At 44.6% G+C, this 27,520-nt stretch overlaps 1 non-coding gene across 1 annotated transcript; it reads right to left on the minus strand.

The window, feature by feature from the left end:
- Window positions 1-22,820: 22,820 nt before the first annotated feature.
- Window positions 22,821-22,924, minus strand: LOC111751460 (U6 spliceosomal RNA). Its single transcript, XR_002786579.1, has one exon. It is a non-coding gene; the product is annotated as a U6 spliceosomal RNA (small nuclear RNA).
- Between the last annotated feature and the right edge of the window lie 4,596 nt (window positions 22,925-27,520).

Genomic DNA, 27,520 nt, shown 5'->3' on the forward strand with positions numbered 1-27,520 from the left:
CTTAGAATTTGTTTTAAGTACATGAAGGGCAAGTACAATTCTATGAGGTCATGTAGCTGAGGGGTAGCCATCCTTGTGTGGATGGATAGCGGGCAGGGCAGGATTCTGAGAAGGTTTCCTTAACTAAATAACATGTGAGCTGTGAAATCCAAAGAATGAGCAGGACCAGTGTAGCAAGGAGTGAGGAGAAGCAGATTCCTGGCAGAAGGAACAATATGTGCAAAGGCCTTGAGGCTGGAAGGAACAGGGCGTAGTCATGGCTGGAGCAATGAGAGTGAGGGTTATGGAGCATAAAATGAGGTTGCGGGGGCAGAAGCGACTAGAACAGACAGGGTCTTACAGACCATGATAAGAATTGTGGTCCTGGCCCTAACAGCAAAGGGAAGCCATTGGAATGATATAAGCAAGGGCATGAAATGCCCAGATTTCTGTATTCAAACATCACTCCCACTGCAATGAGAAGAATGGATTGGAAGGGAGTCTGAGGGAATCCAGGCAGACAATGTAAACTGCTGTCACAACAGACCAGCTGAGAGTTGATGGTAACTCGAACTAAAATGGTTAGTGGTAAGATGGTTAGATGGCTAAAATGGTCAGCTGGAAAGAAATAGACGAATCAAGTTATTTAAGAGATGAAATCTACAGGATCTGGTGATAAATTGGATGTAGGATGTCAAGAACCTATTCATTCGTTCAGCAAATATTTATTGTTGTTGTTCTTAGGTGCCGTTGAGTTGGTTCTGACTCATAGCAACCCTGTGTACCACAGAACGAAATGCTGCCCGGTCCTGCACCATCCTCACAACCGTTGCTATGCTTGAGCCCATTGTTGCAGCCACTGTGTCAGTCCATCTCGTTGAGGGTCTTCCTCTTTTTTGCTGACCCTCGACTTTACCAAGCATGATGTCCTTCTCCAGGGACTGATCCCCTGGATCATTGAGCCACAACTAAATCCCAAACACTCTGCTAAGTACTAAGGATTCAACAGTGAATAGACGGACAAGGTCCCTGCCTTTAGGGGGTTACAATCTAGATTTGGGGCTGGGAAGACGATGATGAATAAGTAAACAGGTAAATGGTTATGTTTGCATTTACAATTCCATGTACAGATTATGTGATTATAGATAAGTGCTACAAAGAAAAAACAAGCAGGGGGATGTCAGAAACAGCAACTGAGGGTAGGGTGCAACTTCCCATAGAGCAATGAGGAAAGACCTACCTCGGGGTGACATTTAAGGTAAACTTAAAAGATGAAACAGAAGCAGCCAGGAGAAGAGCCGGTGGAAGAACATTCCAGGTAGAGGGAATGGCAAGGTCAAAGAACTTGTTATATTCCAAGAACAGGTAGGAGACTAGAGTGGCTCAAAATAGTAAGCAAGGGAGGAGTGGTTCAAAATGTGGCTAGAGAGGCAGATCGTTTGTTCGTAGGTCACGCTAAAGATTTTGGATTTTTTTTTTTCCCTCCTTTGTAGGGCAGCTGGAATGATCTGATTAATGTTTAAAAGATCACTGTAACAGCTGTGTGAGAAATGGGGAGAACTTTGACTAGTTCAGAGCAAGAGTGGAACCAGGAAGACCAGTTAGGAGCCAGTCATTCAGGTGATTGAAAATAATGGCTTGGTGGAGGGGATTGGCAGTGAATCAGAGAGAGGTGGACGGGTAAGAGATGTATTTAGTAGGCAGAACCGACTGGCCTCATTTAAGATCCAAATGATCCCTAAAGAAGTGGTGGCAGGACCCACTTGCAGAGGTTGACAGTGTGGTGTAGCCGCCGAATCTATGATTCATCTCCTGAGTCCAGGCAAGGAGGAGGCTGTAATTGTCCAAGCTCCAGGTGAGCAGGTAGTTCAGGTAGTTGGTATTAGGAGACCCAGCCCGTAGGATCAGAGACCCATGCCTGGCACCAGGGTAAGTAGGATCAGGGCCAGAGGTCACCATCAGGGCCAGTTACATTGAGTGCTGTAGCAGCCCACAGAGAAGGGAGTGATCTGTTGAGCAAGTTCTCTACAAGTGCTGCTTGCCTGGAACCAGAAGTGAGAGCTGGGTCAGGGCTGGGCCAACAGTAGAGGTTAAAATGGCAAAGACACCTATTGAAGATGAGAGGTGTGGAGCAACTTAGGACACCAGTTTAATGAGACTTTTGGTGGATGACTCAGACACTGAGATTCATTTATAGAAAGGCAAGTAGCATGGTACCCATGTTCTTTAGTGCTTTGTGATTTAGGCAAAAGAAATTCTTGCCCTATAGACTTGGTTTGATCTCGAATGTGAGGCCTTTTGGTAGCCTCACCAGGAAATACTTGCCTTCCTGTTTCTCTGCCATCTCAACGTCATTTTGCACGTAAGGTAAAATATTTAGAATCCTGTATCAAGTTCCAGCTCAGTGCTGCCGTGTGGGGATATCAGCATGGACATGTGTGTATACACATGTTGTATCAACCATGATGAGCACAGGTGGCAACTAGGGTGTAAGTAATGGCTGTATCAAGACACAGCAACCTCCGTGAACAACGATCTCCACGCTATGAGTTTATATAAAGTTAAAAAAGAAGCAAAACTAATCTAAAGCGATAGCACTCAATAGTAATTGGGGGTGTAATTGACAGGGAGGAGGCATGAGGAACCTTCTGGAGTGCTGGAAGTGTTCTGTGTCTTGATCTAGATGGTGGTTACATAGGTGGTTACATAGATGCATATGTGAAAATTCATCAAGTTGTACTCGTAAGATTTGTGTACTTTACTATAGGCAAGATGAAAATGTTAATAAATAAATAAACAGAAAGGAAGTGGGGTAGAGAGAGAGACACTTGATCCTCAAGACAGATGAGACAAAGAAGGATGGTCCATTGCAGTGTCACTCACAAAGAGCAACAGAGTGCCTCCTTCTGGAACTTGACTGCATCTGACCACGCCTTTTTGCTGTTCTCCCAGGCTCAATCTCGAACCAAAGCTGAATTCTACCCAGCAACATCAAGAAAAGTTTGGCAACTTTTAACAGTGAGTCAGGATCCAATAGTCAGGTAGTACTGAAAATTTCTAGAGAAATACAGAGCAGATAATTGTTAGCCATCACCATCATCTCTAATGATCACAGTCAACCTCAAATGAATTAAATCATAGAACGTCAAGGTATTAAACCACTTTGAACTTGAGATCCAGGAGAAAAGAAGAATAAGAAAATGAACAGAAGTCTTAACTCTCTGACCACTCCTCTGTTTTATTTGCTGGGTGCTTCTCTTGGAGATTCTATAATGCACATTAGACTGTTAGAAGTCTCTGGTAAGTCCTACAGTGAAAAATGTTCATTTTTGCCCTGGGACACCCTTATAGCTCAGTAATGAAGTCTCTCTTGAGGTTCACACTTCAGCCAAAGATTAGACAGGCCCATAAAACAAGACGATACTAAGTGGGCACACCAGCCAACGGGCAAGGACAGGAAGGCAGGAGGGGACAGGTATTGGGGAACCCAAGGTCAAGAAGGGGAGAGTGTTGCCATGTCATGGGGTTGGCAACCAGTGTCACAGAACAATGTGTGTATTAATCATTTAATGAGAAACTAGTTTGCTCTGTAAACCTTCATCCAAAGTACAAATAAAAAAAAAAAAGTTATTTAATCCAGTGTTTCCATATGTATTTGACCAGGAATACTTTGGGAAGTACTCTTTAAGGCAGACATTAATTTCCTTTTCCCTCCTTTCCTTGGAGAATCATCAGTCCTCACTATTCCAACTGCCATCTTGATGCTAAAGTCTGTCCTGTCTCACTCAACCCTTCCCCACCCCAATTCTGTGACACCCCTACCCAAAGCAAGCCATCACCTGGATGGTCCACAGTGGGGCTGAGTGGAGAGCTACAGAGTTTCAGAGAAAGCTCTGAGTTTATTAATCCTCATTCAACAAATATAAAGATTGAATTCAGACCTGATGGAATGGAAGAGGCTCTATTTCTGCAGTTTCTATTAAGCCACATTGAAAATTGTACCCCAAACTCAGTGATTCTGTGGTTATTAAAGATGTAGAATTTTTAGCGATCCATGCAGCTAGAAAAACAATAAGAAAAATCAACAACAACAACAAAAATCTAGAGTACACCAGTGAAGTTGTCTAGGAACAATCCAAACTAGGTTTAAATTCTTTCTCCATCATTTATTACAGTGTGATTAGGCCAAGTCACTTCACCTCTCTGAGCCTCACAAAATTCATCTTGTGAGTAGGGATGATAATATACATGGAAACTGTTGGGAGGATTTAACAAACTATAGCAAATATAAAATACCTTTTACCTAGTATTTACCCTCCCTCTTATTTGTCCATTTAACTCTCATCTTCTCCCACTTCCTTCTGTATCCATTAAGCTAACACGTTCTCCACACACACACCTGGATCCACATCCATTCAAATTTCTCCCTCCACAGGCACATTATCTGAGAATTCTACCAGAAAGAGCGAATTGGCTGGCTGCTTTCTTCCCAGTATTGGGGTGCAGTTGGCTTTTCTCTGGGATAGCCTCTAAATAAACGACTCCAGTGTGATCTCAGAGAAGATTCTACAAAATGAGATAATCGGGTCTGGAAGAGGTCTTTTGCCTTGGGAGGGTCCACTCCCAACTTGGAGTAAAGGCAATTCACTTCACCTCTGACCTTTGGTTTCCACATTGACTCAACAGCTCCTGAGGCACCCTCCAGCTCTAATAGCCTGTGTACACAGGGTGTGTGCATAAAGTGCCTGGTAGTTTGCCCACACCATTTTGCTCATAAGTGACTCGGGGAGGGGGAAGATGTCTGTTGAGAACACTGGTGCATCATTTCTTAAAGCAAAAAGGCTATTTTTTAGGGCATCTAAACAAATCTGTGGCCATATCCATATGGCTCCTTCAGAGTCAAACGTCCTTCCTGAGATGCATATGCCTGTGAGGGACACCAGCAGGCTGGGCGTGGTCAGTGGCCTAGTGTCTTAGTTACCTAGTGCTGCTATAACAGAGTTACCACAAGTGGTGACTTTAACGAACAGAAATTTATTTTCTCACAGTTCAGAAGGCTGGGCGCCCAAATTCAGGGCGCTGGATCTGAGGGAAGGCTTTCTATCCCCGTCAGCTCTGGGGGAAGGTCTTTTGTCTCTTTTCAACTTCTGTTCCTCGGTTTCTTGGGGATCTTCATGTCATGTGACATCTGTCTTCCCCCATCTGTGCTTGTTAGCTTCTGTGGCTCATCTCCTTTTTATATCTCAGAAGTGATCGGCTTAAAACACAGCCTACACTGATATGGCCTCATAAACATAACAAAGAAAGCTGTATTCCCAATTGTATCCGGGGATATGTTTTGTGCCTTCCAGTCGATTCCAGCTCAGCGTCTCTATGGGACAGGGTAGAACTGCTTAGGATTTAAAGTGCATATTTTGGGGGGAAACAGTTCAATCCCTAACAAAAAGTAATTACAAATTAATTGATTAGTAACACAGAGCTGGACAGGAGTGGGTCAGAAGAGTCCAGTGGAAGAACAGGGAATTAGGAATCTGAATTCTGATTCCTGCTGCGACTTGGCCAGTTCCCAGCTCTGTAATATTGGGCAGGTGACTGAATCCCTCTGAATCGCAGGTAATTTTGTTGCTGCTGTTCCTGTCTGTTTGTTTTTAGCACCATGGGACTAATAATAGTAACTTCTGCTGTCTCTAGCTCAAAGGGTTGTTAATGATCCTTAATCTTTTCTTCCTATGTCTCTTTATGTTTTTAAAACCAAATTGGTTTCACTGTACATACTATTCTTATAAATTTGTTTTTTAATTTTTTTAACAGCATATCACAAGTATTGCCCCATGTCGTTAGGAAGATTTAGTACATGTTTTAAGGGCTGCGTGGGTTCCGTTATGAGACAGTACCACCAGAAGCATACCTGTCCTCTCCCGTGCTGTTACAAAGCGTTGTCAAGCGCAGAGAAAAGGGGCAGGAAGAAATCAGCGCTCCTCAAATTGAGATCACGTCTCTTGTGTTCTGCTTACGTAAACTCATCTGTCTCTGGCTGGAATTAGATCCCTAAACAAAGGAAGGACAGGAGCTGGTCACTTAGAAGAGAGGGAGGGGCTGAGTAGAATAGGGCAGGACTGTGTTTGCTCGTTTATTGGGACTGATTTGCCAGACACTTTCACGTGTGTTAGAACGACAACCCTACAAGGTAAGGGTTATCCCCATTACAGTTGCCCAAGACCCACACTTGCAAAGGGCTGGACTGAACCCACGCTCACAGGGAAACTGAGAGGGACCCCTTCACTGTACTGCACTTCTCCCCACCACAGTATCCTCCTTCCCACAGATCACTTCTCTCTTCCCCTCTCCTACCCACACCTCCCATTCCCCAAGACCTCACTCTCTCAGTTACCTCCCTCAGATACTGCTGATTTGGTCTTTGTAGACTTCTCGGTCACATAGGTAGCATTTTATTATAAACTATTTAACTCGCAGATTCCCAGGGTTACCATGGGGTTGTTTTGTAGTCTTGTCAAATTGTGCACTTAAGCCCCTACAAGATCGAAACACTCCTCGTTTGAGATGAAAATTAAACAATCCCACAACACTGTGACAGTATTTTGCTTTCAAACCCTCAACCTTCTGGTTAGCAGCTGAGTGGTTAACCACTGTGCCACCAGAGCTCCTGTGTTTTATTGTAAACACTTTCAAATAAAAATGTGAGACTCTGTAGCATTTTTAACCCTTCCTCTGTGCTCCTCCCTCCCATCTCCACCCCGCTCCCCTTCAAAGTCAGGAGACAACTAGCGGGAAAATTTCCTACTTTCCTACCAGAGTGTACGGAGTTCATTGCATTTCTATTCCTGTGTGTCTATTCATTTAATAACTAGGGGTGGGAGTGGACAGGGATCACTGGAATATGTACTCTCTCTGACACTAAGAAGTCCTTAGCTGAAATAAAGGAGTGAGCCCAAAAAAGACCAGACTTCCGGGCCTGACAGACTGGAGAAACCCCGATAGAGTATAGAGTATGGCGCCTTTTAACTCAGTTCGGAAGTCACTCCTGAGGTTCACCCTTTAGCAGAAGATTGTTGTCGTTGTTAGGTGCCGTCGAGTCTATTCCAACTCATAGCAACCCTATGCACAACAAAACGAAACACTGCCCGGTCCTGCGCCATCCTCACAATTGTTGCTATGCTTGTGCCCGCTGTTGCAGCCACCATGTCAGTGCATCTCATTGAGGGTCTTCCTCTTTTTTGCTGACCCTCTACTTTACCAAGCATGATGTCCTTCTCCAGTGACTGATCCCTCCCGACAACATGTCCAAAGTATGTGAGACATAGTCTCGCCATCCTTGCTTCTAAGGAGCATTCTGGTTGCACTTCTTCCAAGACAGATTTGTTCATTCTTTTGGCAATTCATGGTATATTCAGTATTCTTCACCAGCACCACAATTCAAAGGCGTCAATTCTTTTTTTTTTTTTTATTGTGCTTTAAGTGAAAGTTTACAAATCAAGTCAGTCTCTCACACAAAAACTTATATACACCTTGCTACATTCTCCCAATTGCTCTCCCCCTAATGAGACAGCCTGCTCCCTCCCTCCATTCTCTCTTTTCATGTCCATTTTACCAGCTTCTAACCCCCTCTACCCTCTCATCTCCCCTCCAGGCAGGAGATGCCAACATAGTCTCAAGTGTCCACCTGATCGAGGAAGCTCACCCCTCTCCAGCATACCTCTCCAACCCATTGTCCAGTCCAGTCCCTGTGTGAAGAGTCGGCTTTGGGAATGGTTCCTGTCCTGGGCAAACAGAAGACCTGGGGGCCATGACCACCAGGGTCCTTCTAGTGTCAGTCAGACCAGTAAGTCTGGTCTTTTTATGAGAATTTGGGGTCTGCATCCCACTGCTCTCCTGCTCCCTCAGGGGTTCTCTGTTGTGTTCCCTGTCAGGGCAGTCATCGGTTGTAGCCGGGCACCATCTAGTTCTTTTGGTCTCGGGCTGATGTAGTCTCTGGTTTATGTGGCCTAAAGGTGTCAATTCTTCTTAAGTCTTCCTTATTCATTGTCCAGCTTTCGCATGCATATGAGGCCGTTGAAAACACCATGGCTTGGGTCAGGCCAGAAACCCTGGTGGCGTAGTGGTTAAGTGCTATGTACGGCTGCTAACCAAAGGGTTGGCAGTTCGAATCCGCCAGGCGCTCCTTGGAAACTCTACAGGGCAGTTCTCCTCTGTCCTGTAGGGTCACTATGAGCTGGAATCGACTCGACAGCACTGGGTTTGGTTTTGGTTTGGTGGGTCAGGCCACACCTTAGTCCTCAAGGTGACATCTTTGCTTTTCAACACTTTAAAGAGATCTTTTGCAGCAGATTTGCCCAATGCGATGTGTCTTGATTTCTTGACTGCTGCTTCCATGGGTCTTGCTTGTGGATCCAAGTAAAATGAAATCCTTGACAACTTCACTGTTTTCTCCGTTTATCATGATGTTGCTTATTGGTCCAGCTGTGAGGATTTTTGTTTTATTTATGTTGAGATGTAATCCATACTGAAGCTGTAGTCTTTGATCTTCATCAGTAGGTGCTTCAAGTCCTCTTCACTTTCAGCAAGCAAGGTTGTGTCATCTGCATATTGCAGGTTGTTAATGAGTTTTCCTCCAATCCTGATACCCCGTTCTTCTTCATATAGTCCAGCTTCTCAGATTCTTTGCTCAGCATACAGTTTCAGTTGGTATGGTGAAAGGACACAACCCTGACGCACATCTTTCCTGACTTGAAACCATGCAGTATCCCCTTTTTCTGTTCGAATGACTGCCTCTTGATCCAGGTGCAGATTCCTCATGAGCACAATTAAGTGTTCCAGAATTCCCATTCTCTGCAATGTTGTCCATAATTTGTTACGATCCACACAGTCGAATGCCTTAGCATAGTAAATAAAACACAGGTAAACGCCTTTCTGGTATTCTCTGCTTTCAGGCAGGATCCATCTGACATCAGCAATGAAGCAGCTCTTCCCCAGTCGCATTTCGAGTGCCTTCCAACCTGGGGGGCTCATCTTCCAGCACTATATCAGACAATGTTCCGCTGCAATTCATAAGGTTTTCCCTGGCTAATTCTTTTCAGAAGTAGACTGCCGGGTCCTTCTTCCTAGTCTGTCTTAGTCGGGAAGCTCAGCTGAAACCTGTCCACCATGGGTGACCCTGCTGGTATGTGAATACCGGTGGCATAGCTTCCAGCATCACAGCAACACACAAGCCCCCACAGTAGGACAAACAGATGCATAGGGGAGCCAAAGATTAGACAGGCCCATAAAATAAAACGAGACTAAAGGGACACAGCAGCCCAGGGACAAGGACCAGAAGGCAGGAGGGGACATGAAAGCTGGTAATAGGGAACCCAAGATCAAGAAGGGAGAGTGTTGACATGTTGTGGGGCTGTTAACCAGTGTTGTAAAACGATATATGTACTAATTGTTTTAATGAGAAGCTAGTTTGTTCTGTAAACCTTCATCTAAAGTACAATATTTTAAAAAATGCAAAAAGGAGTGAGCTTCCATCTCTAAAACTCTGTGTCATGTGGCCATATTGGACCAATGGGATGGCTCTTTCCATTGTGGTTTACTTTCTCTTGTCGAAAGCTTTCACACTAAAAATAAAAAATCAGAAACCTTCCATTTCTTACTAAGGTAAACTCTATGCAGCAAGAGCGTGGACACTCCCGTGCGGGGCCTAGCGCTGCTAGCGTGGGGCTGCCTGGCTTTAGGAAGCCGCTCGCCCTCTGAATCCCCCGACGTCAGAGAGGGCCTGTCCTTTAGCTCCGCTCCTTACAAGTCAAAACAACCTCTCTTCCCTGCTGACGCCACGGGCCCGGCCCCGCTGAAAATCGATCTGCGATCTTTCTGGTCCAGCACAGCCCGCGGCGGATGCGGGCGTGTCGATGGCCCGGGCGGAACCGCGGAGCGCTGCGCAGAGGCGGCCCGCGGGCTGCTGACAGCGGGGAGCCGGGCCTGCTGCCCCCAGGGGCGTCCTGGCCCCCGCCTCAGCCCCGAGGCGGTCTCTGAGCCCCCGGGGAGCAGGGCCTGGGTCACCCTCTCACCTGGACGGGGAAGGGAAGGCCGGCCCTCTGCTGAGGCTCCGCCTTAGACGAGGGACTTCCCTTGCTGCCCAAACCGCTTAGCTTGCCTCTGACCAGAGAAGGGAAGCAGCTCGTCCCAAGAGATAGTGGCAGAGTCTGGACTAGAACCGCTCCCTCCTGACCCCTTCTGGTTCTCCTTCACCTCTACCAGGCTTCTTCAGCCAAAGGGGTTTTTCTCTTCTTTTGGTTTCTTCACAAACATGTTTTCAAGTCCTTGCACTGACCTATGGGTTGATACGTTAGCACCAGGGATCTGGACATTTGAAACCTGAAACCCAGCCCTCTCTGAAAATTAGCCCCCTGGAGACCACAGACTCTACAACTGGCCATCCTTGTTCTGCTTGCCATCATTTCTGACTTTTTGTAGCTTTCTGAGTGTCATCATCAGGCCTTACTTAAGGCCATAAGAAAATGTCCCATCCACCCCTACCCAAGGCATGAGCCCATTGTAGCTCTGTCACAACGGTAATCCCACTCACCACCTTGACAGGGTGCCGACTGCATCTGAGGCACCATTTCTCTGACCCAGCTGCTGGGTGGCTTGCCTGGCTTCTGGCTTCTGTTCCTGTCCCCTCTCATTATCATACACCTGCTGTTTGAACGTAGACATTCTTTGGGTGAACTAAACCAGGTGCATTCTGGGAGGGGGTAGCGCGTCACAGTCCCACTCAAAGGCACAGGAGGAGGGGAGCGTCGCTTCGACATCCTACTAAGAGCTAAGGTTAATTGAGCATTTACGATGTGCTGCTAGGCTCCATGCTAAATTCCTACAAGTATTAATATAATCTGTACAGATGAGGAAACAGGCACAGAGGTTGAACAGTGTGCCCCAGGTCACCAGCTAAAAAAAAGTCACCAGCTAGTAGTTGTTAAAGCAGAGCCTTGAACTCTGGGTGCATCCAGAGCCTGTGCCTCAGCCGTAATGCATGCTGCCTCTCACCATGGAATAAACACTATGGAGTGAGCGAAAGGGCGCTAGCTCGGGGAGGAGGAAACATGGCTTCCAGCCTTGCTCTACCTCTGTGTGATCTCCACATGGCACTTAGCCTTGCTTTGCAGGTTCATGAACCACCTGAAACTAATAAAATTATGTGCGGCTAGCCATTGTTTCTGGGAGGAACAGCCAAAGTTTTCATCAGTATCTCGGAGACGTCCATTAAAAGAAAGAAGTTGCCCTGGAGTCGATTCTGGCTGGAACTAGGACTCCGCAGAGTTTTCAATGGCAGACTTTTCAGAAGTAGATTATCAGGTCTTTCTTCCATGGTGCCTCTGGGTGGGCTCGAACCTCCAACCTTTGAGCTAGCAGCCAAGCATGTTAACTGTTTGCACTACCCAGGGACTCCAGAGAAATCCATACCTCCTCCAACCCCCCACCCGCCAAAAAAAGAAAAACATAAGAACCTCTGTGTTATCTTTATAGCCTTTTTTATGCCAACAGTCTACTCTGCATTCTCTTCTACCATTTTCAATAATGATAGGCTTGAGCAGTAGCAGCTTCAGACTCTGGGACCCGTCTCCAGTTCTGGGATATGAATGGGCTCCTGGCTGCACACTGGCCTCTCCAGCACACCCGCATGTCCAGATAGCGATCGCAGGAAGAATGACATTGGGACGGGATCATCAAATTCACCCTCCACCTAGTTGCAACACCTCAGCATTTTTACTTTAGCCTGTTGCACTCTTTACTTGCCTCCAGACTTGTGTCAAGAAAAGACTTCAGAATCTTTTTTTTCTTTTTTTAGTTGCAAACTGAAAAGATTTTTAGTGGTAGAGCCTCCACTAGCTGAAGGTAAAACACCCATTGATTCTGTTCATTCATTCAACATACAAGACAGACCAGGTTCCCGAGGACATGGAGAGCAAGAGGCACTCAGGCAGGGAAGTGGCATAAGATGTACCGAGCACTATGAGAGTGAGGCCTGGAGGATCAGGAAGGGCTTGCTTGAGAAGTGGTGTTTGAGCCAGTCCCTGGAGGGTGAGTAGAATTAACTAAACAAGAGGTGCTGGTCGGAGAGGTGGGAGAGCATTCCATACAGAAGAACCAGGTGTGGGAAGAGCCTGAGGCAATAAAGAACCAGGCCCATTGGAGGAACGGAAAGAACGGGAAGGCTGAGTGCTGAAAGGGGAAGACCACTGTAGGATATGAGGCTGGTAAAGGGGGCTGGGCCCTCATGTGCAGGGCTCCAGGAGGCTCTAGTACCAGTTCGGGGACTAACTGGCCTTGTATCATTGGGCAAGGCAAGCAACAGCTCTGGCCTTCCATTTTCTTAAACACAAGAAGTTTTTTTTGTTGTTATTTTACTTTAGATGAAGATTTATAGAACAAACTGGTTTCTCATCAAACAGTTAGTACATATATTGTTTTATGACATGGATTAACAACCCCACGACATGTCAATACTCTCTCTTCTCAACCTTGGGTTGCCTATTACCAGCTTTCCTGTCCCCTCCTGCCTTCTGGTCCTTGCCCCTGGGCTGTTGTGCCCCTTTAGTCTCGTCTTATTTTATGGGCTTGTCTAATCTTTGGCTGAAGGGTGAACCAACATGAGAAGTTTTGACTAGATGGTTTCTAAAGTCTTTTCCTGTGATTTTGTGACTTCATAGAAAGTGAAATGGTCAGTGAGTAAGAGGACTTTGGGGAGCTGGCCTGGTACTATCAGCTAGGCCTTGGTGTTCTCCTGTTGAACATAAACAACTTCACAGAACATCAATGTCAAACAAGGCCACTCTGTAACCATGATGGAAAAAGACAAAAATAAGCCACTCTACAATCTGTTGCTTATAGGGTTGCTATGAGTCAGAACCAACTCAATGGCACTTAACAACAGCAAATGAAACAAAAATCATGTTTAAAACACAGAAGAAAACACCAACATCGTCCAAACCTCAAAAATGACCAAACATCTCCCTATTCTGGCTAGTGTGGGTGATACTGCTTTTTTTTTTTTCACCAGTTAACACTTATAGCCTCTCTCCAGTCTTCCATCTAGACGAGATTTATTAAGTTGCCCAGTCACAGAATCACCCCTGCTCCTGACAGCATGCAAAGGCCCACTTCCGTAAACCCTCTCCAAAATCACGTAACATAAGCCTGAATCCTGTAAGTACTTTCTAACATCTTCTGACTGAAACATGCCACCGCTCTCCCTCTCTGCAATGAGTAACAAACCCAACTTGTTCAACCATCGGACTGCTCCTGGTACCAAAAACATCAAACCAGACCCACTGCAATGGACTCAGTTCCAACTCGTAGCAACAACACATGGGATCAGCATAAGTTAGAATCGACTTGATGGTAACTGGGTTGTTCACAGCTATAGCTATGAGCTCCTGGCACAGGAGACTAAAAAACCGAAACCTGTGGCCGTAGAGTCGATTCTGACTTGTGGTGACCCCGTGTGTTTCCAAGTAGAACTGAGCTTCATAGGGTTTTCAGGGCTGTGACCATTCGGAAGCAGATCATCAGGGCTTTCTTCCAAGGTGACTCTGGGTGGATTTAAACCGCCAACCTTTCAGTTAGTAGTTGGGCTCTTACCCTTTTGCAGCATCCAGAGACTAGCCGAATGCAAGGTCAGCCTTAACAAGGAGTACCTCACTAAATTTTGCACCCTTGGTACCTCTCTTGCTTCAGCCAATTCCAGCCCTGTCCTGGTGGTCTTCTGATTACTTTCCTCGATCTGGCCACATGCATCTTGCTAGGGACCTCAGGGTGTTGGGGAGTGGAGCCATGAATTGGAGGAGGAGAAGATAAGTAAAAGAAACCAAAAAGGACCAATTCAAAGGGGAATTTGCTCCCACCCAGTGACGAGAAGCAGAATTAAAACTATCCTCATGGTAGGTTTCATAGTGTAAACATTTCTTCCCTCACCCAAAGCGCTCAGCTTTCCTCCTTTCCTGTCTACATACCCACCAGGTCATGCAGGGCTACCTGAGAGGCTGTGGTGTTTCTCTTCCCCAACTAGACCCCACCAGTCACACCCTTCCATAAATTCATCTTCACTGGAAGGTAACCAATTCAGTGGAACCGAGTCATTTGTCAGTATTTGAGGGGACAAAAATCACTGCTGCTGCTGAGAGAGCTCCCAAACTCGGACTTCTCACCGTTAGCTAATTTTTCTCTTTATTAGTATGGGGGAGACCCCACCACAAACCCACTTTATTCCGTTCGTGTGAACAAGTGGTAAACAAGATCTCTGATGCTTCTTGAGTCAGATGGCACGCACAAGGGGAAGAAGTGGCCCATTTCTCCGGCCACAGAATAGACTATTGGACTCTTCTTCTGACTGAAAAAGCTAAAGCAGCTCCTTTTAACTTGCAGAAACCCTTGTTCACACCAGGCACATGACTATTTCCAAATCTCTCAGTGTCCAGCTCACAGCAAAAGCAGTTCCGTTTAATGCAGGAGTCAAAAAACTCTTTACGTAAAAGACTAAAACGATAAAGATCATGGAAGAAAAAATAGGGACAACCCTAGGAGCCCTAATACAAGGCATAAACAGAATACAAAACATTACCAAAAATGATGAAGAGAAACCCGATAACTGGGAGCTCCTAAAAATCAAACACCTATGCTCATCTAAAGACTTCACCAAAAGAGTAAAAAGACCACCTACAGATTGGGAAAGAATTTTCAGCTATGACATCTCCGACCAGCGCCTGATCTCTAAAATCTACATGATTCTGTCAAAACTCAACCACAAAAAGACAAACAACCCAATCAAGAAGTGGGCAAAGGATATGAACACACACTTCACTAAAGAAGATATTCAGGCAGCTAACAGATACATGAGAAAATGCTCTCGATCATTAGCCATTAGAGAAATGCAAATTAAAACTACAATGAAATTCCATCTCACTCCAACAAGGCTGGCATTAATCCAAAAAACACAAAATAGTAAATGTTGGAGAGGCTGCGGAGAGATTGGAACTCTTATACACTGCTGGTGGGAATGTAAAATGGTACAACCACTTTGGAAATCTATCTGGCGTTATCTTAAACAGTTAGAAATAGAACTACCGTACAACCCAGAAATCCCACTCCTCGGAATATACCCTAGAGAAACAAGAGCCATCACACAAACAGATATATGCACACCCATGTTTATTGCAGCTCTGTTTACAATAGCAAAAAGTTGGAAGCAACCAAGGTGTCCATCAACGGATGAATGGTTAAATAAATTATGGTATATTCACACAATGGAATACTACGCATCGATAAAAAACAGTGACGAATCTGTGAAACATTTCATAACATAGAGGAACCTGGAAGGCATTATGCTGAGCGAAATTAGTCAGAGGCAAAAGGACAAATATTGTATAAGACCACTATTATAAGATCTTGAGAAATAGTATAAACTGAGAAGAAGACATACTTTTGTGGTTACGAGGGGGGGAGGGAGGGAGAGGGTTTTTTATTGATTTATTAGTGGATAAGAACTGCTTTAGGTGAAGGGAAGGACAACACTCAATACATGGAAGGTCAGCTCAATTGGACTGGACCAAAATCAAAGAAGTTTCCGGGATAAAATGAATGCTTCAAAGGTCAGCGGAGCAAGGGCGGGGGTTTGGGGACCACGGTTTAAGGGAACTTCTAAGTCAATTGGCAAAATAATTCTATTATGAAAACATTCTGCATCCCACTTTGAAATGTGGCGTCTAGGGTCTTAAATGCTAACAAGCGGCCATCTAAGATGCATCAATTGGTCTCAACCCACCTGGATCAAAGGAGAATGAAGAACACCAAGGTCACACGACAACTAAGAGCCCAAGAGACAGAAAAAGCCACATGAACCAGAGACCTACATCATCCTGAGACCAGAAGAACTAGTTGGTGCCCGGCCACAACTGATGACTGCCCTGACAGGGAGCACAGCAGAGAACCCCTGAGGGAGCAGGAGATCAGTGGGATGCAGACCCCAAATTCTCATAAAAAGACCATACTTAATGGTCTGACTGAGACTAGAGGAATCCCGGCGGCCATGGTCCCCAGACCTTCTGTTGACACAGGACAGGAACCATCCCCGAAGACAACTCATCAGACATGAAAGGGACTGGACAGTGGGTGGGAGAGAGATGCTGATGAAGAGTGAGCTAATTATATCAGGTGGACACTTGAGATTGTGTTAGCATCTCCTGTCTGGAGGGGGGATGGGAGGGTAGAGAGAGTGGGAAGCTGGCAAAATTGTCACAAAAGGAGAGACTGGAAGGGCTGACTCATTAGGGGGAGAGCAAGTGGAAGTACGGAGTAAGGTGTATGTAAACTTATATGTGACAGACTGACTTGATTTGTAAACATTCACTTGAAGCTCAATAAACGTTAATTAAAAAAAAAAAAACTATGTAAAGAACCAAATAGTAAATATTTCAGGCTTTATGGACCATAAGCCTAAAACTACTCATTTCTGCCCTCCTAGCACAAAAGCAGATATAGATAATATGTCAGTGAATAAAAAATGCCAATTGCCTTTGGAATGGACTCTGACTCATGGCCACACCATGTGTGTGTAACTGTATTTCACTGGGTTTTCAATGGCCAGGTTTTCAAAAGTAGATTGCCAGGCCTTTCTTTCAAGGAGTTTCTGAGTGGACTGAAATCACCAACCTTTCTCTTAGCAGCCGAGCACAATAACCATCTGCACCACCCAGGGACTCCGTGTAAATGAATAGACATGCCAATTTCATTTTGTTCCAATAAAACTTCATAAGAATAGATGGGCTGCATATGAAACACGAGGCCATAGTTTACAGACCTGCTGGTCTAATTTAGTCAACACGTGAGTACAGCTGAATGAGAAGGGGTAGAGTAACGTTTGTCCGTGACTTTTTTTTTTTTAAGCTTTAGAGTTATTTATTTTGTTGTTGTTGTTAAGAATATACACAGCAAAACATACAGCAATTCAGCCATTTCTGCATGTATAATTCAGTGACGTTGATTACATTCCTTGAGTTGTACAGTCGTTCTCACCCTCCTTTTCTGAGTTGTTCCTCCCCCATTAACATAAACTCACGACCCCCTAAGTTCGCTGTCTGAGCTTTTGAGTTGCTATTGTCAGTTTACTCCCACGTAGATAATTCTTGAAGGAGCATCTTTTAGTCATCTAGTGCTGCTATAACAGAAATACCACAAGTGGATGGCTTCAACAAAGAGAAATTTATTCTCTCACAGTCGATTAGGCTAGAAGTCCAAATTCAGGGTGTCAGGTCCAGGCGAAGCCTTTCTCTTTCGGCTCTGGAAGAAGGTCCTTGTCATCAATCTTCCCTGGACTAGGAGCTTCTCTGCACAGGAACTCCAGGTGCAAAGGACCTGCTGTGCTCCTGGTGCTCCTTTCTTGGTGGTATGAGGTCCCCCACTGTCTGCTTGCTTCCCTTTCCTTTTATCTCTTGTAAGATAAAAGGTGGTGCAGGCCACACCCCAGGGAAACTCCCTTTACATTGGATCAGGGATGTGACCTGAGCAAGGGTGTTACATCCCACCCTAATCCTCTTTAACCACAGGCAGAGGTTATGATTTATTATTATAGCACATAGGAAAATCACAAAATGGAGGACATCCACACAATTCTGGGAATTATGGCCTAACCAGTGGACAAATATTTTGGGGGGATACAGTTTGATCCATGACAGGGCATAATGCTCAAGGCAGGCATTTTTAACTAGTTAAGCTAAACTATTGTTTAATTATAAGAAGATTTCAGGGAATATTTTTTATTGTTTAATTGTAAGAAGATTTCAGGGAATATTTTTGGCTTAAGGTTTAAAGTTTATCTCAGGGCAGTAGTTTCAGGGGTTCATCCAGCCTCCGTCTTCAGAAAGTCTGGAGTCCATGAGAATTTGAAATTCTGTTCTATTTTTTCCCTGTTTTGATTGGGATTGTTCTATAGAATCTTTGATCAAAATGTTCAGTAATGGTAGTTGGCCACTATCCTGTTCTTCTAGTCTTGTATTTTAAAGAGCTTATTTTTTGTCAAGAGGATTGTGAAAAGGCTTAAAAATCAATTTGGAAACTTCTGGAAAATGAAAGAGGGAGAAAAGATAGTAGAAAGTAGCAAAAATAAGAGGATAGGGTTTTATTTCAAAAGAAGAATGGGGGAATCAAGGTGAAAAGATTTCTTTGTGAGGCCTCAGGAGCAGGATGATCCTGGTGGCCTCTCTTCACTCTGCCCATCTCCTCCAGAGCCGCTCACTGAGGCTCAGGAGCAGGCAGAGAGATACTGAGAGCACATGGGATGACCACAGATTCCAGCATGTTTAGGATCATTCCATTCCTAAAGAAGATCCCTGCTGAGCCCCAAGAAAGAACTCCCAGAAAGAATAGAGAAGGACCAAGATGTGCCAGACAGAACAAACCCCTGAAACTATTGAGGGGGACTTCTAACAGCCACATGTAAACAGGGTCTCACATCTTCCTATCTGGGACCCGTGGACTGGCTGTGAGAAACATACGCACATTTCATGAATTTGAAAAAGGAATTAAATAATAAAAGATTAAGGTTTAAAAGTAAAACAGGACTCTGCTGGGAAAAGGCCGAGGGGAAGGGTAACCAGATAGGTAAACTCCCTCCATTTGACTGGGAGAGAAGGTGAGGGGTGGTACAGATCTGTGGTTGGTAACCATTTTCTGCTAGTTCACAAACAATGTATACCAATTATAAATTCAAAAAGTTACCCTAGCTATAAAGCAATCATTTCTGAACTGTTTCCTGAAATACTAACTTCGTACAATGTTAGCAATTAGTGCATAAGAAAGATTGCAGGGAACCTGAAGAATGAATTGACTTTGTTAGGAAACTGTTAGATTATGCTTGGAAAAAAATTATACTGTTGGAAGAAAAAAAGTTCATTTTGAAAATCTTTCTTAGAAACAGATTTTCCAGAGCCAAGAACAGACTACTACCCTGAGCTAAGACAGATAAAAGACTCGTTAACATGGTCCAAACCAAAGAAAAAACTAGTTGCTGTCCAGTGGATTCCAACTCACAGCGACCCTATAGGACAGAGTACAACTGCCCCAAAGGGTTTCCGAGGAGCAGATCATCTAGTTAAAAAACAGGTTATGGGGCTCCACCCCCAGAGTTTCAGATTAAGTAGGTCTGGGGTGGGGCCTGACTCGATGGCACTGGGTTTGAGAACAAGTTCCCAAGTGAAGCAATGCTGCTGGCCCAAGGACCATGCTTTTGAGAACCACGGCCCGCATCCAGTCCAGTGCCTGACAGATATGAGGCCCTTCATGCAGTAACATTACCTTTCTACCTTAGGATTACCACCTTAAACCAAAAACAAACCCATTGATCCTGACCTTAGAGGAATTCAGCACATACGAAAATGTGTTTAGATAACCGGCTTCAGAGTTGGCCTTACAGAAATATGTTGTTGGTGCTTCTATAACAGTACGTTGCCATTGAGTCAGCTCCAACTCATGGCAACCCCACGTACAACAGAACAAACTGTTGCCTGGTCCTGGGCCATCTTCACAATCATTGGTACGCACAAGTCATCGTTGTTGTGGCCACTGTGTGTTTGAGTGCCTCCCAACCTAGGGGGCTCATCGTCCAGCACTATATTGGGCAGTAATCTGATGTGATCTGTAGAATTTTCATTGGCTGATTTTTGGAAGTAGGTCACCAGGCCCTTCTTCCTAGTCTGTCTTAGTCTGGAAGCCCCACTGAAACCTGTCCACCATGGGTGATCCTGCTGGTATTTGAAATACTGCTGACATAGCCTTCAGCATCATCGCAACGTGCAAGAGATGACAGTAGGACAAACTGACAGGTGGGTTTTATTTTGGGAGGGTTTGTTACTTTGTGGTGACATAGTGGTTAAGTGCTACGGCTGCTAACCAAGAGATCGGCAGTTCAAAACTGCCAGGCGCTCCTTGGAAACTCTTATGTGGCAGTTCTACTCTCTCCTATAGGGTCGCTATGAGTCGAAATCGACTCCACAGCAGTGGGTTTGGTTTTTTGGTTTGTTATTTTGAGACAGCCTTCCCAGAATAGCTACTGATATAATTAGCAATGGAGATTCTTCTCATGGGGCAACTGAATGTAACATATTCTGGAACGTAACATGTTCCAGGATATGGTGTTTTGCATGATAGTTAATGAGTTTCCTGAGCAAAGCTAGAAAGGCAAGATAACAAATCAATAAATGTTTCCTGACATTTCCTGATAGGAAGACATGGCCCTTCAAAAATGGGAATAAAATTCAAAAGGAATTCTAACAGGGAGGTACGTTGTTGTTGTTAGGTCCCATGGAGTGGGTTCTGATTCATAGCGACCCTGTGTACAACAGAACACAACACTGCCCGGTCCTGCGCCATCCTCACAATCGTGATACTTGAACCCATTGTTGCAGCCACTGTGCCAGTCCATCTCATTGAGGGTCTTCCTGTTTTTCACAGACCCTCAAAGTTTGAACAACTGCAGTGTGCTGCATTTTGGAACAAACAACAACAAATCCTACAATATAGATTCTTAAGGAATTGCCCAAGCAAATATAAACTACATTTCTAGCTGACGGGAATGTGGGTCATGAGTCAGCAAAATGGTTCTCTACTTCAGACCAGTCTTAAAGCATGGTACCAGTTTTTGTTAGTGTACTCTAAAATAATGACATGAAGAAATTAGAAAAGGCCTATAGCATATTAACAGATATCACTATAAAAATATTAAATAGCCCTATGCAAAAAGGTTTGAAAGGAACTTGGGTTGTTACGCCTGGAAAAAAGTGAAAGTGAGTCTATTTACAAGTGAGTGAGTTTCCTGTCTCTGGTCCTTCATTGCCATGGTAAACTAAGCAAGCGGAAGTGACCCTAATTCAAATCAGATTTGATTTTAGTTAGCCGTAAGGGAAAACCCCCCTTTAAAACCGAGTGATAAAACACAGAGTTACGTCATTTTTGGCCTTGCAAATTTCCAAGGCAGTTATCCATTTTAAGTGCCTTTAGAATTCCATAGAGGAGCCCTGGTGGCGCAGTGGTTTGAAACCACCAGTGGCTCCTCGGGAGAAAGATGTGGCAATGTGCTTCCGTAGAGATTTGCAGTCGTGGAAACCCTATGGGGTCGCCGTGAGTCGGAATCGACTGGTCGGCAGTGGGTTTGTTTTTTTTTTCTTTTACTTTTTTTGGTTAGAATTCCATAGAGTTCTTCCATGGTTCCCGCACAGTCTCTGAAGCAAGGATGAAGGAAAGAATCGCCATTTTATTGAAACAATCCAAATGTCCATATAGTGGTTCTCCAAGGCTGCGGAACCTGGTACCACAGATTGGGTGGCTCAGAAAACCAGAAATTATTGTCTCCCAGTTCTGGAGCCTAGGAGTCCGAAATCAGGAGGCCAGCCATGTTGATTCCTTCTGAGGCTTTGAAGGAGAACCTGTTCTAGCTTCTAGTTTCTAGTAATGGTAGTAATGGTGCCTCTTGATTTGAAGAAGCATCGCTCCAATCTCTGCCTCCACCTTTACATGGCCGTCTTTCCTCTTGGAAACCCTGGTGGCGAGGTGGTTAAGTGCTATGGCTGCTAACCAAAAGGTCTGTAGTTCAAACCCACCAGGTGCTCCTTGGAAACTATGGGGTAGTTCTACTCTGTCCTATAGGGTCGCTATGAGTTGGAATCGACTCGACGGCAATGGGTTTGATTTTTGTTTTGGTCTTTCCTCTGTGTCTTGCTCTGTGTCTCTTCTCAGTTGTTCACCTATATTGGATTAAGACTCATTTTACATCAGTATGACCTCATGTTAACTGATAACATCTGTAAAGACCCTGTTTCCAAACCAGGTCACACTCACAGGTACCAAGGGTTAGGACTTCAAAATATCTTTTGGGGGGATGCAATTCAATCCAGAACAGCCCATCAAATGAGAAAGTGGATGAATATTTTGTGATATATTCACACAGTGGGATATTACACAGCAATCAAAATGATGGACATAGTAATATGCAACACTATAGATAAATCTTATCAAGATAATAAAAAGTAAATCTCAGAAGATTACATACAGTGTGTTACCTTTTTGTTTTTTTGCTCCAATATATCAAATTTTCTTTTATGGGTTAGTACTTTTTTTTTTAATACTATTGTGGTAAAACATATATAACAAAAACTTTGCCATTAAAAAAAAATGTAAGTGTATAATTCCGTGACATTAATTACATTCACCTTGTTGTGGTACCATCACCACTATCTGTTTCAAAATAGAAAATCATTACTTCTTTCAGCAGCAACTTCCATTTCTTCCTCCACCTAGCCCTTGGTAACCACTAGTAAACCTTTATCTCTGTGCGTTGCCTATTCTAGATATTTGACCTAAGTGGGATCATCCAATATTTGCCCTTTCGTGTCTGACTTATTTTATTCGGTATAATGTTTTTAGGGTTCATTCATGTGTCAGAATGTCCTTTCTCTTCGTGGCTGAGAGGTATTGCATTGTATGTATGCACCGCGTTTTGCTTATCCATTCATCTGTTGATGGACATTTGGGTTGTTTCCACCTTTTGGCTACTGTGAACAGTGCTGCAGTGAACACTGGTGTACAAGTATCTGTTTAGGTTCCTCCTTTCAAGTCTCTTGGGTATATGCCCAGCAGTGGAATTGCTTGGTCATACTGTAATTCAATATTCAATTTTTTGCGAAACCACCAAGCAGTTTTTCCACAATGGCTACCCCATTTTACATTCCCACCAGCTATGCACGAGGCTTTCAGTTTCCTCACATCCTCACCGACACTCGTTACTTTCTATTTTTAAAAATCTGCGGGGCCTCACAAATTTGCATGTCGTTTTTGCACAGGAGCCATGCTCGTCTCTGTGTTGCTCCAGTTTTCGTATGTATGCTGCCGAAGTGAGCATGTGTGATAACCTTTTATAACGGTAAAAAGAACTAAAATTTTTTACAAATACTTTTTAGGAATCCGGGTAGATAACAGTATAACCATAGAAAAATGAAAGCGAGAGGTGAATGCAATGAAGACCAGTGATGCCAAATGCCGTAAAGTTGGTCACGCATTTCTTCTGAGGCTTTGCTGGGCGGACTTGAACCTCCAGCTTTTCAGTTAGCAGCTGAGTGCATTAACCATTTCCACCACCGAGGGACTCCAATAAACACTGTAAATCTATAAATCAGGCTCTCCCCCTTCGGAGAGCCACTTTACCCTCACATGTCTCCAGTGGTCCTTGTAAAGGACACTGTGTGGGGCCAGGGGACCTGCAAACGGAAGAGAGAAAGGCTCAGTGCACAAGCTTGTGTGCAGCAGAAATACCCCTTGGGAGCAGGAGAGATGGGAATATGTACCCAAGCTGAGAGAACCACTTTGGAGTCTGTGGTCAGCATTCAACTCTCTCCACCTCAGTCCTTGCCTACTTGCCAATATCTTTTGGAACTTCATACCTGGGATTCCAAAAACTGCCATGCCCATTGAGGTGCAGACATATCTCCCCATTCAAAAATGCATTGAGAGATAGTGAGTTTATGTTAATGGGGAAGGAACAACTGGGAAAAGGAGGGTGAGGATGGTTGCACTACTTGAAGAATGTAATCAGTGTCACTGAACTGTACATGTAAAGATTGTTGGATTGGTGTATGTTCTGCTGTGTGTACTCTCAATAACAACAAAAATAAATTATTTTTTTAAATGCATTGAGAGAGACTAGGAGAGGCTCAGGTTAAGGATTTTATGCTTTCCACTAGGCCTGCACTTCCCGAGCTGGTGTTCCCCAACATTGTAATGAGTGTCCCATGCTAAAGAGCCCCACACTAAAATAAATTGGGGAATAACTGGGCTAAACAATGACAAACACCTTTACTGCAGGACTTCTCAGGGCCTTTAGGAGGCCAGTATACCCTGGTGTCACAGAATGCACTTTATTTCTCCAAATTATTTCACCACAGAACACTTTGTGATGGCACATCTGTGAGTGTCTTGGGACACCACACTAGAAAACTCCACCCTGGGTGCACAGGGTTTCTCATGATTTTGCCAGGCAATATCAGGATGCTATCCTACAGAAATATTTCTTTTACATAGGACTTAAGGCCCTGGCATTTCTTTTGACAAAAACATAGCTTAATATTTTTGCTATTCATGCTTACTCCAAGCACGAAGGGAAACATTTCAGGGAAAAAGATTCCTTAGCATGTACCCCGTGTGTCAACAGCAACTCACTGTCATGGAACACCAGGTATTGGTAGTGTTGAAGCCCAAAGCCAGCGGACATTTCCAATTAAAAGATTCTGGAGCTGAGAACAAGTACTTCTTGTCACTTTTTAAGCTTGAATTTTCCCCACCGTCAACCCCCATGTTATTTCTTTTCTCTTTTTATCCTACTTGAGATAGCATTGTAAACTCCTAACACAGTGTTGATCATATCGCGACACGTCATACGTTTATTCATTCACTCAACAGTCATTTATGGGGCCTCCACGTGCCAGGCCATGAACATGGCAGGCAAGACCCTTGTCATTAAGGAGCTCGTTGTTGTTGTTAGCTGCCATTGAGTTGGCTTTGACGCATGACGACCCCATGCACGACACAACGAAACGCTGCTCCGTCCCACACCATCCGCAGGGTCAGTTGGGGATGGAACAGTGTTCTGTTGTGATCCATACAGCTTCCGTTGGCTGATTTTTGGAAGTAGATCACCAAGCAGACCTTCTTAGTTCATTTTAGTCTGAAACCTCCACTGAAACCTGTTCAGCATCATAGCAGAACACAAGCCTCCAGTCACAGACTGGCGGTGGCTGTACATGAGGTGCATTGGCCAGGAATCGAACTCGGGTCCCCTGCATGGAAGTGAGAATTCTACCACTAGACCACCATTGCCGCAAGGAGCTCGTAATACAGCACTAATGCGTGTTAGTTTCCTCTCCTATTTTACCTCCTTTGTTTGCTTTGTCTAGGCTTCTGTCTCCCTGCTTTACTTGGTGCCTGGTATTGCTCCTCACCACTCTTATTCATCCTTTTTCCTCCCTTTCCTGATAGCTTTTTCCAATGACTAACAGGAACACAGCTCAGCTGGGTTTTTTTTTTTTTTTTAATCACACTCCTGTCCTTGCATTTTTCCAACTCAATTAAGCCCTTACCAGAGCTAAATGAGGCATGGACTCTCCAAAAGTCACACCTGTTGTCAGGGAGATGGAGGGTAAGAACCCGTGCAGCTAGCTGGCTGGCGGGCGGGCGGCAAGCAGGGCTTGAGGGAGGCAGCCAAGTGTGACCCAGCCCTGTGCGTGCTTCCCCTGAGCTGAAAGAGGGCCCTCACTGTAAAACGAGATGTCCCTTGCTTTAATACAGAAGGAGTGGAGTCTGACACAGAACTGGGGATGGTCACATTGGTGATGACAGAAAAGGTGTCCCAAATTCTTTGACAAATGTGCACCAGGTGTGTATAGCCACCCATGTTGTAGATGGTGTCTATAAGCAGAGCCAGGTACACAGGTTTTGTGATTCCTGGTTGAACTTTCTCAGGTTTTGCCCTATTCACTCTCATTAAAACACACACATCTCGCCTTTCTGCAGCAGTGGCTTCCAACCTGTCATCGTTCTTTAGGGCCTCCATAACAACATACCACAAAGTGGGCAGCTTTAAAGAACAGAAATTTATGTTCTCCCAGTTCTGAAGGCTAGAAGTTGAAATCAGGGTTCTCGGCTGAGTCGATTCCTCCTGTGGACCTCTGTCCTAGTTTGTGGTGGCTGCCAGCAATCTTTGGCATTCCTTTACTGCTTATCAATGCATCTGCCTTCATCATATGGTGTCTCTCTCCCCCTGTGTGCCCCTCCCTTTTTATAAGACACTGCTCAGAGGGAGTTAGAACTAGGACCCATCCTACTCCGGTGTGACCTCGTTTGACCCAGCTGATAACAAAAGAAAAACCCTGTTTCCCCAAACAGGGTCACAGGTGCAGTGGTTAGAACTTCAGCATATCTTTTTGGAGGACACAATTCAATCCACAGCACAACTCCACTGTGAGTATTCTTCAGGATCAGTGTGCTAAGAGAGGGCAAGGGTTATGGTTCAGTAAACCAGAGACAAATTGATGTACTCACCCTATCAAGATAAACAATCTCTATTGGAACTAGGCAGCCTAGAATTTTTATTTCTACAACCTTTCAACCTAGAATTGAGGAATTGTAGCTTTTGAGCTTGCCTTGTCCTTAATTTACTGAGTGAGCCAAGGAAGTCTATGCCTCACTTTTCTGTAATTGAAATGTAGGAAAAATCTTTCTGCTCTACAGTTGCACAGTTTCTAGAAATGTTGAAGCCAAAGTGTAAGAGTGGGAGTAGCTTTCATGCTGATGAAAATTGGACTGTTGCCATGTTGACCGCTGACCTTACCTTGCTGTCCTCTGTTAACTTGTCCTTGACCCTGGAACTTGGATGCACCCACTTTTTGGACAAATGCAGGTTCAACAGATACTTTTTTTTTTTTAATAACTTTTATTAAGCTTCAAGTGAACGTTTACAAATCCAATCAGTCTGTCACATATAAGTTTACATACATCTCACTCCCTACTCCCACTTGCTCTCCCCCTCTTGAGTCAGCCCTTTCAGTCTCTCCTTTCTTGACAATTTTGCCGGCTTCCCTCTCTCTCTATCCTCCCATCCCCCCTCCAGACAAGAGTTGCCAACACAATATCAAGTGTCCACCTGATATAATTAGCTCACTCTTCATCAGCGTCTCTCTCCCACCCGCTGACCAGTCCCTTTCATTTCTGATGAGTTGTCTTCGGGGATGGTTCCTGTCCTGTGCCAACAGAAGGTCTGGGGACCATGGCTGCCGGGATTCCTCTAGTCTCAGTCAGACCATCAAGTTTGGTCTTTTTATGAGAATTTGGGGTCTGTATCCCACTGATCTCCTGCTCCCTCAGGGGTCCTCTGCTGTGCTCCCTGTCAGGGCAGTCATCGATTGTGGCCGGGCACCAACTAGTTCTTCTGGTCTCAGGATGATGTAGGTCTCTGGTTCATGTGGCCCTTTCTGTCTCTTGGGCTCTTAGTTGTCATGTGGCCTTGGTGTTCTTCATTTTCCCTTGCTCCAGGTGGGTTGAGACCAATTGATGCATCTTAGATGGCCGCTTGTTAGCATTTAAGACCCCAGATGCCACATTTCAAAGTGGGATGCAGAATGATTTCATAATAGAATTATTTTGCCAATTGACTTAGAAGTCCCCGCAAACCATGTTCCCCAGACCCCCGCGCTTGCTCCGCTGACCTTTGAAGCGTTCAGTTTATCCCGGAACCTTCTTTGCTTTTGGTCCAGTCCAATTGAGCTGACCTTCCATGTATTGAGTGTTGTCTTTCCCTTCACCTAAAGCAGTTCTTATCTACTGATTAATCAATAAAAAAAACCCTCTCCCACCCTCCCTCCCTCCCTCCCCCCCTCGTAACCACAAAAGTATGTGTTCTTCTCAGGTTTACTATTTCTCAAGATCTTATAATAGTGGCCTTATACAA

Source organism: Loxodonta africana, chromosome 1, assembly GCF_030014295.1.
Source record: "Loxodonta africana isolate mLoxAfr1 chromosome 1, mLoxAfr1.hap2, whole genome shotgun sequence".
Taxonomy (NCBI): domain Eukaryota; kingdom Metazoa; phylum Chordata; class Mammalia; order Proboscidea; family Elephantidae; genus Loxodonta; species Loxodonta africana.